The sequence below is a fragment of the Myxine glutinosa genome, chromosome 1, assembly GCF_964187855.1.
Source record: "Myxine glutinosa chromosome 1, kmMyxGlut1.1, whole genome shotgun sequence".
Lineage (NCBI taxonomy): Eukaryota > Metazoa > Chordata > Myxini > Myxiniformes > Myxinidae > Myxine > Myxine glutinosa.
The window spans coordinates 267,791,988-267,808,609 of NC_136261.1; positions in this window are offsets into that span (position 1 = coordinate 267,791,988).

A 16,622-nucleotide genomic window follows, 5' to 3' on the forward strand; every position below is an offset into this window, starting at 1 on the left:
GATTGTGAGTTGGACAGGTGACCATGGCGGGCAATTACCTGTTCATGGTCATGTTGTATATTTTCTGTTTTCCGCATATCTCGTGGGATTGTGAGTTGGAAAGACATCTGAGGTGGGAAGGGGTTTTGAAGGCTTGGAGTGGGGAGAGGATGCTTTAGGGTTGGATTGGGGGGTGGGGGGAGTGAGGACTTGGGGTTGTGAGTCGGAGGTTGAGCACTTGGGGTTTGTTAACGGGAAGGGGGCTGGGGGGAATGGGGGAGAGTTGAGGACTTGAAGTCACATGCTGCATTACGTGGAATTTTCATGGGTCACTGATAGTATGTAATAATATGAATTATGTTGCAATTAAATTAGATGCAGTAGGAGGCAATTAGGCACATCAAAACCTGCACTATTATTGCCAACTTCTGGGTTGTTTTTTTTGCCCATGCTACGTCTTTTTAAATTCTGAGCATAAAGCAAGGAAGCAACAGGAACCATTTAATACTCTTTGGTATTACTCGGCCGGGGTTTGAACCGCCGACCTCCCAGACCCACAATGGACATTCTTACAATTACGCCACTGCGTCTCATGTAACCGATATATTGTGAACACTTTCTCCACATCATTTACAAAGATCCACATTTGACTTGTTTTTGGAAAACATTACAAAACTTTTGCTATGTTGAAATCCTTTGTAATTTTTAATTATGCATTCGTCTATATACTGTATGACGTTTTCAAACATTATGCAATCATAAAATAAATGCTTACCAATTTGATTTTTAAAAATCAACAATTAAACTTTCTTTTTCAAGGCACATGTTCTTTCAGGGACGACTAAATCAGCTGTGGGAGCTTTATCTGTCGTTTCTCCTTTGAAATCACTGAGATTGTTTTGCTCAACTATGTTCCTGTAAGTGGTGTTTCCAATTGCAGATTTTTGTGTACATCTTATTATAATGGAGCAAACATATATGGTTATGTATGTATGTACATTTGTGACCAAAACGTCTTCTTCAAATATATACAAAAGCACGGTCCGAGAAGCCGTGAGGCGGTGAAGCTGTCGCACATTCCTATGCCTCTGAAGCGACGTGTGGTGAGAACGCAAAGCACGCCTCACCACACCAGTCTACCCAATTATGCAAGATATCATGTGACCCATAACTATTTGCAAACACCTTAACTTAAATGGAGCAGATTCTGTATGTTATTTTCTTTCTGTAAACCATTCTGTAAGAATGGCAATGGCATGGCATGCCTCCACGAATGATTTATTCATTGAATTAATCACCTTCACACATTTAAGAGAACTTAAAAATTAAGCCATATTGAAATCTCTGCTCACCTTTACTATTTCATTCCTCTTTTCTCCTGCCTCTGGAACAAACTCCCTCGCTCTCTTCATTCCCACTCCTCCCTCCAGGTTTTTAAAACATCTGTTCACCACCATCTCTTATCTTCCCCCATCCAAAACCTTGATCTTTTCACCCCTGTTAATTCACCCCAGATCCACCTTTTTGAAATACCGACTTCTTTCCTGAAGTCCGAGTAGTGTCCATGTGTTTATACCTCTCCCACGCCCCCCCCCCCCCGCCTTCCCTTCCCCCAAGCCTTCTCCCTCCCACAGATCTCCCGATGTCCCTGTTCTCTACTGTTGTTGTGTTTGTGTGCTTCCCTCTCTCTCCCCATCTTGTCTCCCGCTTCCTTTTTTAAAATGTTTTTTGTGTCCGTTTATGTTTTTTGTGAATTATTTGAGCACACGAGCCTCAATCTTGTATCCAAATAAATAAATAAATTAATATATCAACAGCAGAAGAGCAAATTCAAACACAATATTTATCTTTTTCAATCAGTTTTATTTGCAGCAAAAAGAAAATAATAGAAGAGCATTACCTAAAGAGTATAGAATGAGCAAGCAAATTCAGAACAAGAAAGGCAAAAGATTAATTGGCACGCACAATACGAATAATTTGTGAAAAGCCTGCCCCATGATTTCACTGATGAACCCAAGAGAATACCATTTAAAGCCTGTTTAATAAACCATGTGGAATCATGTTAAGTACTGGAAGTGAATCGAGTCAAGATTTGCACAAATGCTGAATAATCACAAATTTAATCCCTAAAAGCTCCATTTTAGCTGTCCCCTTTCGTTGCATATTCAGGATGACGGAATCAGGTGTTGTTTTAATGTGGGAAGCTTCACTGAAGATCCACTTCGATAGAGAAATGTTTACTGACACACAGAGCCTGTGGGAGTGTGAGGAAGAGGAATGAAATAACCAGGTTACTTTCAACATGTCATCATAACATTTCAAAACACAACTTTTACAATCAATCGTATTGACGTATGAGATCACATCTATTGTTTAGAATGTTGCACTCCTCTCTTGGTACTTCACATTCCAAACATACATTGATCCTCTTGTGTATTTACAAAGGACATTTATCACCTATGATATTTTGGTGCAGGTTCATTGAACTCACCCTCAAATACAATGAATAAAATGGTATTATTGTAAAACAGAGATTCCAATAAACTGGGATAACCAAAAAAGGTTGTGTCCATGCAACACACAATTGGATTCATTGCAAAACTGATAATTTTTAACCTTTTGAACACTGAGCTCCTTGGACTTGTTGGCTCCCCCAACCTCGGTTCCCTGCAAAAAAATCACTGAAAAGATGAAATTTGTTTTATTTTGGTTTTCTGCCTGTAAAAATGGTTTTCTAGCCCTGTAATTACAAATAAATTATATTTTGAATCATAGACTGTTTTACTTTCTTCTTTTTTGAGTTCATCACCAATACTCTACTTTATAGTGCCAGTCAAACCAGCAGTTATTCTTTGGCTTTCCGATAAACAAGAATTATCCACAAAACGTGTCAGGAAGTGCAAGGGAGGTTTTTGTAAAGAAGATAAAATTAGCCATAGACCATGTATAAAATGAGTTCCATTACAAGCTTTAGACCATGGAAAATAAATAAATAAATATAGAAAGTAAGTGGCGGCCAGCAGTGTACATGGAGGTTTGAATAGTGGCCGGTTCTAAGGGTTAATCAAGTAATATCACACAATACTTTCATCCTTCAAGGCCACGTAAAAAACGTTTGATGTACTTTTGCAGAATGTTTGGAACACCAGGTACAGCCAAGAGCAAAACGACGAGAACCATCTGATCAATAGAAAACTCCCCAAAGAACAATTAGTCAGGTTCACTCTGTCAACAAATATAATTTCGTTCAAAAATATTGGAGATTAGCAAACCTGCACATTTTTGGAATCATCAGAGCATAGAGAATCCGAAAATTCTCGAAAATTCTAGAAACCTAATTAAATATGCTAATCCTATGTGTTCTGGGTCAAGGAATATAATAAAGGCCTCAAAATAGTGCTCAGGATTATAGAAAAGCAACAAACAAAGGTAATTCAAAACCATTGTCTTTATATTTGTGATATAACTGTATTACATAATACATGATATTGCAAGTCCTTTGAAGTTATAGGTATGGGTTTATAAAGCAAGGAAGCAGCCTTGTTAGTATCAGATTGAACTATAAGTCCTATACACAGGATCGAATAGGTCTATACCGTTCAGGAATATGCTTTTGCAGATCTTCATCACTGTCCTGTGCCATTTTCGGAAAAATTAATTCGCAAATGCCAACATTAATTTTTGGATTCCTCATGCTCTGAATATTCCAAAAATGTATAGTTTTGCTAATCTACAAAAATTTTGATCGAAAAAACGTAGTGAACCTGACTAAATCGGTATATTGTGAATCTCCCACCAGTGTTTATATGCTGCATCATACCATCGTATCACTGAGAGAGAATTCCGTCTGAAAGTCGAAAGGTTTTGCTGATCCAGATACAACAGCGTTTTGCCATTTCGATCCATAAACAACAAATCTGTGAGTTGGAAAACACACGCGTATTGTCTCAGAAATGAAGGAAAACAAGGGAGCTATAAATCTATGATACACAGAGGAAGGTAAAGAGGTGATGTTGACATCAAAAGTGAGGATATGTTATTATTGGAGAAACAGGAACTAAAAATAAATAGGTTGAAAGGGAAATTAAGGGGAAAAAAAGGGGGGGGGGGGGGGGTGAGGTTTGGGGGTAATTTTATATATATATATCTCTTTTTATATATTTTGTTTGTCTGGTTGATTTGTTTGTGAAGTAAATGTCAGCTCTTTCACGAGCCTCGATTCAGTATACAAAAAAAAAAAATAATAATAATATTTATGGGATCTTGGCAGATTAGGGTCGGAAAAACTACAATTTCTCTATTTTGGTGAATGATGTAAGTGCATAATCTTACTATAATTCACCAAATGTCCGTCTGTCTGTCTGTCTGTCTGTTCAAAGGCACCGTAAAAACTGTTGAACCGATCTCAACGATATTTTGGGTCGGTAATCCTGGGATCTCCAGGAGTAAAATAGGCTATTTAGTTTTCCCAATTTCAGCTTTAGTCTCCAGCATTCTCAGGTTTGGACTCACGCATAACATTCGTGTTCGCATAATGTTCATTGTTCTCATTGTGACGATGTTGTTTTCCCAGGTGCCGAACAAACGGCCGAACCGATCACTGCACGGCTGCACCGATCGAACTCGGTGACCTCGGACAAAGACCTTTTATAAGAGACACAGGTTGAATCCCTGCTTGAGAGAATTCCATCCCCCTCGCCGCCATCATGGCCATCTATCCAACTTACAATCCCACAAAATATGTGCAAAGGACAACCCAAAACCAATATAAACATCATTAAACATCATTCGTATATAAACATCATTAAAAGTAAATAATGACCTCGGGAAAAGTTCAAAGACATTTAATCTCCACATGAGAGAATTCCAAATAGCTATTTGGGTGGTGAATACGCTAACAGATCGCTGTCTCCATCGATCTTGCCAAGGCCGTAACACCTATCGGCTCAAAATCCTTTTAACTGTTGACTTGGTAGTTTTTACAATTAAGGAAACATTAACAATGTTGTTGAAAGTTTATTTTGTGATTAATTGGAGTTATGTTGTTTGGAATGAAAAAAGACATATCGATTTCAAGTGAATGACGACGTGCCGTGATGGTTTCTACTTTCTGAACGTGAACTTCGCGGATCGCCATATGCAGATTCGTCACGGTCCCACGATCGATGTTTCGAAACGTGAACGTACCCGTTTGTTTGCGTGCGAGTACGTTTTTCATGGAAGTCCTTCACGAACTTGCTGTCCATGTCTGACGTGCGACTGAAGGTGCTACAGGAATGTGGAATTTATTGGTTTCATGCTTTGGCATTCTCCGTATCTGCAATGCCTGTTTGCTTCTGGGCTCCCACCCATGCGTAGCACAGGTATCTCCCTAGTCCCTAATTATATATCATAAAGTATTGTAGTTGCTCATACAATGTAATGTCCCAATGCAATCAAGTAATGGCAAACGAACCGGTCATTTGCTGCTATGATTTTCTTTTCCACAATTGTGTCCAATTTGTCATCAATGAGAACACGGAATTCATCATAGTTAGTCATTTCTTCCTTCAGCTCTTCATTATGATCATCTGGAGTAAAGTCTCCCATAATCATGACGGTCTGTGTGTAGAAGAAATAGAAAAAGACAACATTTTCTCTTTGGATCATCTATCACCAGAATGATATCATTTAATTTCCATTCTCCCTTCCAGTATTTAGGGACATATAATCTTAGTGTGAAAATGTTCTCGTATCCAAGAAGCTCCTTTAATGACAGCATTTATAACGTTTACTTGTTTGATCCTTATCATCCAAAACATCCAAACAATACATCCATGTACACATTGTACACATTGATCCCTTGACTTTACACCACAGTTAATAAACTGAGTATCTAAAGCAGCATTGAAATTTTGGCAATATTATCAACTATATATTAAATTAACAACTATACATTAATTATTAAACCATATATTATTAACTATACTATACTTTATATTATACTATACTGTGCTATATGCTTCACTATATATTATACACAATACTACATGTAACTATACGATATATTATTATTAACTATATATTAAATGAATAATATATGATAATCTTACTATAATTCACCAAATGTCTGTCTGTCTGTCCGTTCCCAGGTACCGCAAAAACGGCTGAACCGATCACAACGATATTTTGGGTGGGTAATCCTGGGAACCCCTGGAGTAAAATAGGCTATATTGTTTTTCCAATTTCAGCTTTGGTCTCCAGCATTTTCAGGTTTGGTCTCCCGCCTAAGGTTATTTTCCCACACCTCTGGATACGCTTCATTTTCTTTCAACCTTACAGGTTGACGTGAAATGCAATCGGTGGATAACTCATGACACCCAGGAACATATCGTGCTTGCCGACTCCGTTCACATCACTTCGGGGTACACTTGACATTTTACCTCTGGGTACACTTGACATTTTACCTCTGGGTACACTTGACATTTTACCTCTGTGTACACTGACACTATATCGTAAGCCTTATTCATATCCACGAAACTCCTCCACATTACCTCAGCATAATTCAAACCGTTAACACAGCGAATATGGGGGAGTCCATTGATCGTGTTCAAGGGATGACACTATATCGTAAGCCTTATTCATATCATATCATATATTCATTATAATAGAAAAAACGTATATGGTTATGTTTATGTAGTTATGTCGTTATGTATGTTTGTTTATATGTGATGCAAACGTCTTCTTCTTCTTCAAATAAAATTACCACCCTCTTAATTAACCCTCTTAATTACGTTTAGACTGCTGAGACCCCTCAGACCATTGATGACCCTTTAATTACCCCAAGACCCTTAAGACCACCAATACCCCTGAAGACCACCAAGACCCCTGAAGACCCAAAACTCCCTGAAGACTACAAAGACCCTGAAAGACCCAAAAGACCCTGAAAACCCAAAACACCCCGAAGACCCAAAACACCCCAGTAGTATTTACGTAAGCATTCTAGATTAAACCCAAATCACCGTATCCACTCCTTGCCCCCCAAGGCAGGAAGTGACACACCACAAACCGGAAGTGGTCGAATTTTTTAATTATTTAAAAATTATAAATGTATTTATTTGTTTATTTCTTTCAAAATTTCCCATTTTCACGATTTTCCCAAATTTCACGATTTCACAATTTTTCAAAAATTAATGAAATAATCATAACAACCAATTTTTTTAACCTTATGATTAAAAATTCTTTTGGAGTACAACATTACAAGTTTGCGAGCATTTGTGAATATTTGTAAACGTTTGTGAACATTTGTGACCGCGAATGTGAATTCCTACAGCGGGTACGCAAAAACCTCCGGCATGCACCATGGGCAATGCAATTAGTCGCTATATAGGAATTAAACCCAAAAAATTTTTACTTTTAGTTTAAAGAAACATATGATTAATAAAATGAGTATGTCTTATTGCGATGTTTGCAACTATGACTATAAAAATAATTATAAAAGACACCTTCAATCCAACAAACACACGGCGAAGCTTTCACATATGATAGCCCCACTTAAACCAAAAACATATTGTAATGTTTGTTAACATGATTAATAAATACAATTACAAACGACACATTTAATCCAACAAACATAATAATGCTTACCTTTTACATATGATAGCTGTGTTGGAACGTGAAATGAAATATTGTGCTGATTGTGGTAAGTTTGTCTGGAGGAGTACCTTTCCTATCTATCTTAAATCACCCGAGCACAAGAAGTCGCTTGGATACGATATTAAGGATTGCCCTGGAGCATTAAAGGGGCATATTAGGAGAAGATGTTTTGATTTCATAGACCCAGAACCAAAATCAATAGCTGAGGCGGTTGAAATAGTTAAACCCGCCGTTGAAACGTATGTAAAGAATACGTTGATTGAGATTAAACCCCTTAAATTTTATATGGGGGTAAAAATGAAATTGAGGAAAGTAACTAGTGAAATAGACAAAGGAAGATAGTAATACGCTATTTGTATACAAAACCGTACTTTATCACATCACTCCGGGAGTACTTATTAAAGGACGTTTATGATGAACTAATAAAACATGAGGAGGGTGTAGTTAATCTATCTATAATTCCAGTAATCTCTGTGTGTTTGTTTGTACGTTTGTACGTTTGTTTGTCTGTGACCGCTGTTTCTCGACAACCACGGGTCCGATATACTTTAAACTTGCCAGGTATATTGCTGGGGACCCGAGGATGTGCCTTTTCAAGGTTTCATATTAATCGGACAATTACTTACCGAGCTATGTCCAAAAAACGATTCAACCAATCAGAGAGCAGCGAGCTATCGCGTGTGCCGAACGTGGCGGACACACTCTGCCTCGGATGGCACATTTGAGAGCGTATTCATTTATTTCACGTTTGCAAACTATGTTGGCGCTATGTTGGCGTTAAACTATGTTTTAAAACTAATAAAAACCCCGGGGGGATTGTCACTGTACTCGCAAGCCATTCGCCGTTCGCTTTGGCGTTGCGAATGGACCAAAACATTTCATGCACCAAACCATTTCATGTAAAGCGTTCGCCGTTCGCTTTGGCGTTGCGAATGGACCAAAACATTTCATGGACCAAACCATTTCATGTAAATAGAGGGGGGGATATAATTTTAGATATAGATATAGTACGGGCATGCCCTAGTAGTATTAAAGGTAGTGGATTTAAAATTACTAATTATTATCAATGACTAAATTATCGTCTTATAAGAAACATGAAGATGAGTCAGATTATACCAGTTTAACAATGCCAATGCCAGTGAACGATATTCCTAAATTTGAGAAGATGAATAATCTAGTTATTAATGTATTTGGGTTAACGGATGCAAACAAAATTTGTCATGTAAAACTTTCGGATAACTATAAATATGGTGAGCCATGTATTAACCTTCTATATTTTACAGAAGGGGAAAAGTCCCATTACACCCTCATTAAAGATATTAGTAGATTATTGTCGACACAATTAAGTAAATGTCATGGTAAAAAATCACATCTCTCTATGCTGTCTCAACTTCTTTTATAATCGGAAAAAATTACACAACCACTCAAAATACTGTAATGAACATCCGGTTACAAGAATTATTATGCCTGAACCAAAAACGCAAAGACATCATTCAAAAATTTTGCTGGAGCTTTAAAACATCCATTCAAGATATATGCCGACTTTGAATGTATTCTTGAAAAGATAGATACGACCGCTTCAAACCCAAGCACATCATCCACGAATAAATATCAAAAACATACCCCTTGCAGCGTTGCTTCTTATAGTCACGTGAAAAAGTAAGGACACCCCATGTAAAGTTTTGACTTTTTCAACATATTTCAACATATAGCTATTTGATCTTCATTTCAACATTATTGACAGATAAAGGTGATATAACATAACAAATATCATGAAACATTTACATTTTGTAGTCTATTGTATAATTCAAATAAACAGAAATGCAAATTTCGCATGTGGAAAAAGGAAGTACACCCTTACATTTATCACTACTTCAAATACCTAAAATTAGAATCAGGTGCACCAGCTCAGGTGCAAATGATTAGAACATCGTCAGAGAGGATCTTGGAGGAACCTGTCTTATTTAAACCTCAGACATTTCGTTTGGTTTGCTCTGTGTTGTTGAAGTGTGCGGCGTCACCATGCCTAGATCAAAAGAGCTCTCTGAGGCCTTCAGAAAGAAAGTTATAAATGCCTTACGAGTCTGGGAAGGGATTCAAAAAGATCTCCAAACAATTTGAAATCAATCATTTGACTGTCCGGAAGATCATCTACAAGTGGAGAAGATTCCAAACAACAGCCAACTTGTTCAGGCCAGGCCGCCCCAGCAAGTTCAGCCCGAGAGCAGACCGCAAGATGCTGAAAGAAGTCTCTAAGAACCCCAGAATGTCATCACGGTACCTACAGGTAGCTCTTGCCACTGTTGATGTCAAAGTGCACGAGTCTACCATTAGAAAGAGGCTGCACAAATTTGATCTACATGTGAGGTGTGCCAGGAGGAAACCTTTGCTGTCCAGAAAGAAGATCAGGGCAAGACTAAAGTTTGCCAATGAACACCTAGGCAAAGACCAGCACTTCTGGAACAATGTGCTCTGGACAGATGAGTCAAAGGTAGAGAGAGCTCTTTGGCCACAGTCCCAGAAGACATGTTTGGCAAAAACCAAAGACAGCATTTGACCACAAGAACCTGATACCAACTGTAAAGCATGGTGGTGGAAATATAATGGTTTGGGGCAGCTTTGCTGCATCAGGGCCTGGGTAGCTCACCATCATAGAATCCACTATGAATTCTTCATTGTACCAGAGGGTGCTTGAGGATAATGTGAGGCCATCTGTCGGAAAGTTGAAGCTCAACCGAAGGTGGACCTTGCAACATGACAATGACCCTAAACATACCAGTAAATCCACCAAGGAATGGTTGAAAAGAAAGAAATGGATGGTTCTGGAATGGCCAAGTCAAAGCCCGGATCTAAATCCCATCGAGATGTTTGTTGTGGGAGGATTTGAAACGAGCTGTGCATGCAAGAAACCCCTCAAACATCGCACAGCTGAAAGAATTCTGCATGGAGGAGTAGGCAAAAATTTCTCCCAGTCGATGTCAGAGACTGGTAGACAGTTAGAAGAAACGCCTACTTGAGGTTGTTTCTGCCAAAGGGGGCAATACCACCTATTAGAGGCAAGGATGTACTTACTTTTTCCACATGCGAAATTTGCATTTATGTTTATTTAAATTATACAATGGACTGCAAAATGTAAATGTTTCATGATATTTGTTATATTATATCACCTTTATCTATCAATATTGTTGAAATGAAGATCAAATAGCTGTATTTTGAAATATGTTGAAAAAGTCAAAACTTTACATGGGGTGTACTTACTTTTTCACGTGACTGTATATCGCATCAGCCATTGGTGATTAATACAACAATCTAGAAATTTATAGAGGAGAAGACGCGGTTTCTGAATTTATAATACGATTAGAAACGGACTGTGCTCTCTTAACGCTGATAATAGAAGAATCCAATAAACCGATGAATCCTCCAGCAAAAGAAGAAGAAACAGAATTTAAGCTACCAAATAGCATCTGTCATATTTGTAAGAACGAAATTGACGAGGAGAAAGATCCAAAGGTTAGAGACCATTGTCATCTCACCGGTAAATATAGAGGTAATCTTAATACGTAAATATAGAGGTTACGTGTAATCTTAATTATAAACGTCCCAACTTCATTCCGGTTTTTTTTCCCAACAGCGCCGGTTATGATACCCATCTATTTATTAATGAACTTTCAAAAACACCCGGGCACATTTCAGCAATTCCTAACACGGATGAGAACTACATTTCATTCACAAAAACAATTCCTGTAACCATAACATTAGGTAATTTGAAAAAAGATATTACAGTCGACATCAGGTTTCTTGACTCATTTAAATTGATGGATTCTTCATTATCTACCCTAGCATCAAATATGAAAACACTTCCATACCTTTCAAAGTTTGTAACAAACCAAGCAGAGCTTTAACTTTTATCACAAAAGGGTATATAGCCATATGATTATATGGATTCATTTGAGAGATTTAAAGAAACGCAACTCCCCCCAAAGGAAAAGTTCTACAATAAGCTAAATGAAACTGATATTTCTGATGAAGACTATACACACGCCCAAAATATTTGGAAAACGTTTAATATAAAAAAAAACCTTGGAGATTATCATGATTTGTATCTTAAAACCGATGTACTACTACTGACCGACATCTTTGAAGCCTTGAGAACACTCTGTCTTAATATAAATTATTGTGCTTTAGACCCCGCCTACTATTACACTACTCCAGGTTTATCTTTGGGTACACATAGCTTTAACCACGTTAGGTCTGGGTCTGTTAGGCCGCGTCTGCGGCTGCGGTCTGTTAGGCCGCTTTAACCGCGTTAGGTCTGTTAGGGGAAAAATTGTGCAGATTTGTCTACAAGCATGACATTTGGCACACTTGTAGTTTTTGACATGCTGAATTCAAATCTGCCGGGAGCCAAAGCCAATTCTCAATGGGAGCGCCATATTTGACACTTCAAAATGGCCACCACTCAAAAACTGACTTTTCCGTTACTAGCCAACCAAAAGTCACATAATTACAATTAAAAGCACTTTTCTAGGGTTTTGGACCTCACTGATTCTAAATCTGATGTCTGTTTGACAGTAGCCTTGACAGGAAATTTTACATTTTTTTTTTTTTGTTTGACAATTTTTTTTAATTTTAATGTTTTTATTTAATTTTTTTTTTTTTTTAATGTCAGGTGCCTGTCGTTCTGCTGTGGGAATAGAAGAATAGAATAGAAGAATAGAGAATAGAAGTCCTAGCTGTACTGGTGGTGGATGGCAAGGATGGATGCCATCAACTGGGAGCTTTGCTGTGTCTGCCAAGAAGAAAAGGATGAACGGTTGCAGACGCCAACGGAAGAGGGCCTTGCTTCAATTGAGAAAGATCTGAATGGTTTTAAAGCCATTGGTGTCATGCCTTCTTGTTTGAAAGTGTCATGGGCTCAGCTTGATGAGGGCCAGGGCATTGCTAAGACGCTTCAGACACACAATGCCAAATATCACAAAGTTTGCAGAACCTACTGCAGTAACTCTGAGAAGGTTCACTGAAAAAGAGGATTCTAGTGACCAAAACTCACCTAAGAAACTACGGTCCAGTTTTGCAGTGTCTTCTGCTCCTCAGAAGTCTCCTTGTTGCATAATATGTGAGGGACAGGACCAAAAGAATCTACGTAAAGTTGAAACATTTAATGTAGACACAAACTTAAAGACCTGGGCTCAGAGCACCAACAATTTCAATCTTCTGGGCAAACTGATTGCCCACGCAGCTGATGCCCACGCTGGTGACACTTACTATCATGTACAGTGTTACTTGCACCTGAGAGACTCAGCTCATGCTGAGGATCGCAGATCATCTGCAGGTCCTCCTGCCCCTCACTTCAATTCAGTTGCCATTGCGCAAATTGTTGCTTTAGTCGAGGACTCTGACTCAGTCTTCAAACTGTCTGCTTTGCGACAGTTATATAGAACACTTGTGGAGCAACAGGGAATTCCCTGTTCTGATACCAGGGAACCACATGCCACACGGTTCAAGGAGTATCTTCTGAAGCTGCTTCCTGAGTCGACAGAGTTCTCCCAGGGCAAGGAAGTCTATATCTCTAGCAACCAGAACGTTGGAGATCTAATAGCTGAAGCCCATAAGTCCCAGATAGGTCAGGATGATGCTTTGTTGTTGATGCGAGCAGCAGTAATACTTAGGAAATGCTGTCTCCAGAGGCAAGAACCATTTACTGGTTCTTTTGCCTCTGATTCCCTGACATCTCCCATCCCTGGACAGCTGAGAAGCTTCCTCAACATCCTGCTCCAGGGCCCCTCAATCTTGCGTGAACAGAGCAATGAGGAGTTGCAGGCGCAGGTACAAGGCAGGGCAAGAGTTGCAAGCGCCATTGCCCAGCAGATTATTTATAATACCTGCAGTGGTTCACATCATGCCACAAAGTCCAGCAACATCCGTCACAACAAAGAACATGAGACCCCTTTCCCTTTGTACCAGGGCCTCAAGTTGCATGGTGAGGGTAGGCGGAAGAAAGAGATCAATAATGCCAATGCCTTTGGGGTTTCTGTGTCTTACAGTCGTGTCTTGGAGATCAGGCGATCCATGGCACGAGCACACGTCAAACAGTTTGTCCAGGATGGAGTTGTGCTGCCCACAAACATCCGTAGTGGGGTCTTCGTGACCTTTGATGTAGACAACTTGGATAGCAGCAACCCATGTAACTTCTCCCATGATGAGTTCCATGGGACAGCAATCAGCGTGACAAACCACCTGTCTTGGGACAACCAAGGAGTACAGCGACCCTCTATCGAGCTGGATCCTACAGACACTACTGTACCACAACTTCCTGAATCCTACACAGTGGTTCAGCCAGCTGAATTCTCAAGCAATGATTTGCATGTACCATGTACTCCAGATCTCAATTCTCGGCCATCTCATAATCTGCTACATGGAGCCAAATTCAAGGATGAGTCCTGGATGGCACATGTGTCCACAGTGCTGAAACAGGACACATTGCCTGAAGGTGAAGTCATCACCTGGTCAGGCTACAACTCCCGACTCATGAGTGATGACTCTGTGAAGCCTAAGGCATTGATAGGGGTTCTACCTCTGTTCCCTGACAAAGCAGCCACACCTTCTATGATGAAACATGCAATGCATCTCACAATGCAAGGCACAGAGGCCCTCAACCCTGGTCAAACTCCTGTGCTTAGTGGTGACCAGCCTCTGTATGCCATCGCTAAGCAGCTGCAGTGGTCATTCCCTGACACAATGGGGGAAGATAAGCTGGTCCTGATGATGGGCGCTCTACACATAGAGGACAAAATGCACCAGATGATTGGTAAGTTGCTGCGGGACTCTGGGTGGAGCAACATTCTTACTCAGGCCCAGGTCCTCACATCTGGCCGTGCCCAGTCTGTGCTTCATGAGCATCATATAAAGCGCACTCGCTATGCTCACCAGGTCTCTGTCATGGGTCTGTATCTCCTCAGACAGAAGTCATACTCCAATTACTGTTCTGGTGTTGAGGGACCACCTGAGTCTCTAGAGATCTGGGCTCAAAGGTCCAGAACTCACAATCCCATGTTCATGTTCTGGTCTACCATCGTGGACCTGGAGCTCCTAATGTGCCGCTTCATCCTTTCTCTCCGTGAGGGAGACTTCCTGCTGTATGTGCAGGTCTGTGATAGGACTTCTATTCTCTATTCTTCTATTCTATTCTTCTATTCCCACAGCAGAACGACAGGCACCTGAAAAAAAAAATTTTTTTTAAATTAAAAAATTTAAATTTAAAAAAATTGTCAAACATAAAAAAAAAAAATGTAAAATTTCCTGTCAAGGCTACTGTCATAAACAGACATCAGATTTAGAATCAGTGAGGTCCAAAACCCTAGAAAAGTGCTTTTAATTTTAATTATGTGACTTTTGGTTGGCTAGTAACGGAAAAGTCAGTTTTTGAGTGGCGGCCATTTTGAAGTGTCAAATATGGCGCTCCCATCGAGAATTGGCTTTGGCTCCCGGCAGATTTGAATTCAGCAGGTCACAAACTACAAGTGTGCCAAGTTTCATGCTTGTAGACAAATTTGCACAATCCCCCCTTAAATCCCCCTAACAGACCAGACTAATGTTAAAAATGACGGGAATGGAGTTGGAGTTGCTTACTGATTTATGATATGCTTTTGATGATAGAAAAGGGGCAAAGAGGGGGGGTAATCACAAGTATGTTCTAAGAGATATGCTAAAGCTAACAATAAGTATCTTCTTAATTATGATGATACAAAAGAAAGTACATATTTGGTATATCTCGAAGGTAATAATTTGTATGGATGGGCTATGTCTCAAGTGCTCCCTTATGGTGGATTCGAATGGGCTAAAGAGGAGGATTATGAAAAGGTTTTACAAAAAATTATTACATCCACAAAAAAAGAATTGGATAATTCGAAAGTTGGGTATTATTTAGAAGTTGATTTTGAATATCCCACAGAACTCCATAATAAACATAAAGATCTACCATATGCCCCTACTAAAGAATGTCCGAAAGAAGATTGGCTAAGTGATTACCAACGGTTATTTAATATAAAAGGTAAACCAACAGAAAAAGTACTTACTACGTTATACGATAAAGAAAATTATGTGTTACACCAAAGGAACTTGAACCAATATGTATCGGCGGGATTGATAGCAAAGAAGATACATAAAATTATACGGTTTAAACAAAGCCATTGGATGAAGCCATACATTGAATTTAACACACAAAGGAGAACCATTGCAAAAAATGATTTTGAAGAAGATCATTATAAATTGAAGAACAATGCTGTATTTGGAAAGACGATGGAAAATCTTAGAAATAGACAAAACATAAAACTTACTACAAATGAGAAATATGCGTCAAGATTAATTAATAAACCTATTTTTATAAGAGCGACGGTATTTTCAGAGAACTTTGTTGCTATTCATTTGGAAAATGAGAGTATTACAATGACTAAACCTAGTTATATTGGAACGGCGATTCTTGACTTGTCAAAATTACTAATGCATGATTGCTATTACAATAACTTAAAGAAGATATATGGAGATAATGTTGAACTCCCTGTCACTGTCTTTCCCTCGCGGTCCCCATGTACTGTCTTTGTCTTTCCCTCGCGGTCCCCATGTACTGTCTTTGTCTTTCCCTCGCGGTCCCTATGTGCTGTCTTTGTCTTTCCCTCGCGGTCCCCATGTGCTGTTTTTGTCTTTCCCTCGCGGTCCCCATGTACTGTCTTTCCCTCGCGGTCCCCATGTACTGTCTTTGTCTTTCCCTCGCGGTCCCCATGTGCTGTTTTTGTCTTTCCCTCGCGGTCCCCATGTACTGTCTTTGTCTTTCCCTCGCGGTCCCTATGTGCTGTCTTTGTCTTTCCCTCGCGGTCCCCATGTGCTGTCTTTGTCTTTCCCTCGTGGTCCCCATGTACTGTCTTTGTCTTTCCCTCGCGGTCCCCATGTGCTGTCTTTGTCTTTCCCTCGTGGTCCCCATGTACTGTCTTTGTCTTTCCCTCGCGGTCCCC